Source organism: Elephantulus edwardii, unplaced genomic scaffold, assembly GCF_000299155.1.
Source record: "Elephantulus edwardii isolate Elephantulus edwardi_28Jun2011 unplaced genomic scaffold, EleEdw1.0 scaffold00305, whole genome shotgun sequence".
Classification (NCBI taxonomy): domain Eukaryota; kingdom Metazoa; phylum Chordata; class Mammalia; order Macroscelidea; family Macroscelididae; genus Elephantulus; species Elephantulus edwardii.
The window spans coordinates 455,229-459,835 of NW_006400055.1; the positions used below are offsets into that span (position 1 = coordinate 455,229).

The 4,607-nt window shown below is 39.1% G+C and overlaps 2 pseudogenes across 1 annotated transcript in view; one reads left to right on the forward strand and one right to left on the reverse strand.

The window, feature by feature from the left end:
* LOC102859000 overlaps nt 1-4,607 on the forward strand; it is a 221,142-nt pseudogene that overhangs the window by 49,142 nt on the left and 167,393 nt on the right. The gene's annotated exons all lie outside the window — the stretch shown is intronic.
* LOC102858190 lies at nt 2,221-3,000 on the reverse strand (annotated as a pseudogene).

The window sequence follows — 4,607 nt, forward strand, 5'->3', positions numbered from 1 at the left end:
GAGCTCTTTCAGACTGGATTTGCCCTCATTTTGACATCATCAGTTATTTTTGAGCATTTTCTCTGTCTTTTTTTTTTTTTTTTTTTGTGCCTCAAGCTTATCTTGTATTTTCTATGCCTTTGCCTTCATTATTTCTCTTAGCTTTCCTTTTATCAGAGAGTGATATTTAGAAATGATGGTATGATTATTGTGCTGGAATATTAGTGTTTTTTAGGCTTTCTTAGCAGAACGAGCTAAGAAGTACATATTTACACACTTATTTCTGTATCTATTTTCATTTATACGTTTATATATAAAAGATCATGAATTCATATTGATGTCTTTAATAGTCTAGTGCTGTAGAGTTAATTCTAGTATTTATCTTCGTTCCATTTCTGCAAAATTGAGAAACTTGGCTATTCTTAACCACAATATGGAGTACTTTTTGTTCAATCCTAGAAGCAGGAGTGGCATCCATTTCCTAAACAACATGCCGTTGGAAACTCTATGAACTTTGAGAAACAATAGTTATAGAAAGGTTTCAAGTCTGTTGTTCATAGGGTAGCTACGAGTTGTGCTCAATTTGACAGCAGTCAACAACAGTATACACATAGTTTTATAATTGCTAATATCTAACTCTGTGAAAAATAAAATTACAAGTTTATAGTATTTGTGTTACTCTTAACAATGTTCGTGTCTTATATAGTCAAAATACTCTTTTCTAAGTGTCCCAGGTTTTTTCCATTCTAGTTCCAGTGTTTGTTACTTAGTCATCATTGTGTTTGGTACATTTACTACAGTTTGTGTTTTACTTTGGATTTCTCAAGCATCCTGATATGTTTTAATTACTTACTATTTTTTTTTAAACTTTTCAATTATAAGAAATAGTACTAAGGGTCTGAGAGAGCTAAATAAAACAATATAACACAGAAGAATATTGCTGTGAATTAGACCTGCTTGTCTGCAGCCAGTTTGGTTTGACTTGGTTTCCAAAGATAACCATATGCCTGGAGCCTGTGACTGTTAAGTTACATGGGAGTGGGGAATTAAGATTTAGGAATTAAGAATTGGGTTTGCTAATCAGATGACATTAAAATAGATTATCCTGGATTATCTGGGTAGGCCATATGTAATTAGAAAGATCCTAAAATGTGGGAGATGAAGGCAAGAAAGAGGATTCAGAGGGAGAATGATCAAAGAGATGCATCATTGCTGGTTTTTAAGTTGATGGAAGTGGGCCATGAGCCAAGGGCAGCTTCTAGAAGTTCAGAAAAACAAGGAAATAGATTGTTTCCCAGAACTGCCAGGAACAGATCCATACTAACACCTTGCTTTTTTAGCACAGTAAGGTCCATGTCTAACTCCTTATACATTTAGAACTCTAAGATAAAACATGCATATTGCTTTTTGTTTGTTTGTTTGTTTTTTAAATGGTGCTTTTATTGAGCTTGGGGATCAATACCACTGCTTTTTCTTCAAGGGATCCTTTCACTCCTCTGTGTGTCTTAGAAATCATTCATTCCAGCCCCAAATTAGAAAGACATCTGAGGCAGTGTTCTGTTTAGTAAGCATGCAAAGATAAAAGTTGTAAAATGAAAATAAATAGCCCTCCCTCAGGTAAAGGAAAATATTTCAATAAAACCAACTCTCTAGGAAAAAGAAACTCAAATTCTGGATTCTAACTCTGATCTTACTCTTAGAAGTAAGTAAAAGGTTAACAGAAATGGACTTCTTTTTCACATTATTGCACATCAAAACGCACTGACTTCTCAATACCTGGTGTCCAGATTAATTTCATTTCTTGCTAATGTTTCATTTTTTCATCTGATCTTCCTATCTCTCCACTCTTAAATACAGAATTACTCGTATTTCTGTTAGGATGGTCAACTCCTAAGTTAATAAAAATAGTATAACAGAAATTCTGAAATGTAAAGTTTCAAAAATGGTACCCAGTAACCATTTTTCTATGTTTTTCTCCTCTACTTCTGTTCCTTCTTTCTTTTCTTAGCAGAGAGGTTACTGTTCTAGGGAAGATGTTTGTCACAAAGTATCAGATGTGAAATTCAGACTTTCTTGTGAGATCTTGTTAAAAGAACTGGTTTCTTGGCAAGTACATCTCTCGCTTTCCTTGCTCAGAGTGGGAACTGGAAATCGACACCGAATCAGGAGCACCAACAGGAAGGGAGGATCGTGTTTTGCAAAGGCAACTTTCCTTTCCTTAAGAGGGCAGCTGGGGCAGCCTCACTTGAAGGAGGCTCTGACCACCCTGCTCTTAATGGGCTGTGGGCGGGCGCCAGTTTCCCACCCGGGGCACAGGGGGTTCTCAACGCTGGCGTAGAGGCTCCGCAGCTTGGCCATCTGGTCTGAGCTGACGGTGATGGGCTTCTTCAGCAGTAGCCACACAGTGCGCTCCTCGCAGGGCCGCGTGGTGAAGGAGCCATGGTAGCTTCAGTAGTCCCAGCAGGCTGGGAACAGGCAGGTTGGGTCCAAGTGTGTAAAAGGCGCCTCCTTGCCCTTTGTCTTAATTTTGTCCAATGCATCAAGAAGCAGCTGGAACTTGCTTTTCTCATGTCCTATCTTCAGAAAAATGCCAACCACAGCTATTCCTTCAGGCTGCTTCAGAACCTCCCTAAAGGTGTTATACTGTGGATTCCAATGAACCAAATGCAGCTCTGCTGCGTACTTGACTCCATCCACAGTGTGCTCAGAGCCATGGTCATCGGAGGAGCCCCAGTGAAGATGAAACTGCCGAAGCCGGTAGGGCCCACTGAGAGGACCACCTCTCAGCCTTGATCTATCCTAAGTATCATCAAACACGACCCTGCAGGTTTTCCCTTTGTTCAGAAAGGGCTTGGCAGAGCCGTGGTCATAAGATGCTGACCACGGCTGCCGAGAAGGGTCATGCTTGAAGTCTTTGGTATGTATCTCAATGGGCAACTAGTTGTCTCCCTTGGCAGTTGGGTAAAGCTCATGCCAGTGATGAGGACCATTGTGGCTAGTGTAGCCCCACTCCTTGGCCATGGCTGTCCTTGTGGATAGATGCTGCACTGGGCGCTGCTGCCCTCTCAGCCAGGCGTCCAAAACATGTATATTGTTTTAAGCCACTAGGTTTCTGTTCATTTTTACAGCATTAAGAGAAAATGAGTTGTCTTCATATATTTTGCTCATGTCTAGCAAGTTGGATTGACATAGTGACTGTAACAGTGATCTTCAGCATGTGTCAGATCATGAAGACGAGGCAGAATAGAGCGGGTTCAGAACTGTTCACAGCGTTGCTTTGAGTTACGGTCAGTTAAAGGCACATAACAAATAATTCTCATTGCTGGCACTTTGTACTGTTTAGTTCTTTATTTTGGTAGTGTTTTCTAGGAGAGTGAAGGAGAAACAGGCCAATGCTTAAGGACAGTAGCATCTGAGAAGGAGGGAAAGAACAGCCAGAGTTTGATTGTGTATGGGACTTACTTACTTATAACGATCAGACTACAACCTATGTGTTTTGCCTCAACATCATGAAAACAGAAATCTTTATAATGGGGGAAATAAGCAGCATCATGATAGAGAAAATACTGAAGTTGACAAAGATTTCAGTTTACCTGGATTCACTGTCATTGCCCATGGAATCTGCAGTCAAGAAATGAAGCAGCATACTGAAATTAGGCAAATCTCTTGCAAAAGTCATCTTTAATGGGTTAACATGTACCTGACCCACGTCATGGTATTTCCAGTAATATGCTTGCAAAAGCTAGATAATGAATAAGAAAGACTGAGGAAGAATTATGCCTTTGAATCATGATGTTCAGAAAGGGTATGGACTATACATGGATTACCAGAGGAATGAACCAATCTGTCTTGAAAGATGTGGAGCCAGAATACTTCTTAAAAGTGAAGACTTTCTCTAATTGATAAATAATCAGGGGAGATGAATCCTTGGAGAAGAAAATAATGTTTGGAAAAGTAGAGAGCAAAAATGAGGAATCTCCTTAATGAAGTGTGTTGATAGAGTGACTCAAACAGTGTGCTCGGATAAAGCAAAAATTTTGAGATAGTGCAGAACTGGACAGTGTTTCAGTTTTGGTTTTTTTGGGTTTTTTTTCTAATAAATGTTGCTTGAGTTTTCACTCACTCCATGCCACTTGACACAGTAATGCCAACAACCCAGTGGCTTCAGGTGAATTGTCGCTGCCCTACCAATTTTATACGACATTGTGAAACTTGGCAATAAATAAATGCAAGGCAAATTCTGAATTATTTACTTTTCCTTTAGCTTGTACAAGTTTGACATAAGTGATACTAATTTGGCCACATTGACTATGATAGTGGATAGGTGGCTGATTTTAGCATGTATGTTTGTTTAGTCAATCAAAATGTCAACTGTATTGATAATGCAATGTAGCCTTTTAGTGGGTGCTGGAAAAGAAATGTATTTTGATGTCTTCCATTTTTTCAACAGTTTTAATTTCCTTCCTGTAGATTTAATTTTTCCTATCCTTATACATACTTGATGGTTCTACCTAGGTTGCCATTTTTGTTAATCTGGGTGTGTTCTGTTGTGCATAGGGTTTTCAGAGGCCTGCTATTTCAGAAGTGGGTGGCCAATCCTTCTTCCTAGTCTGTCTTAATCTGAATGT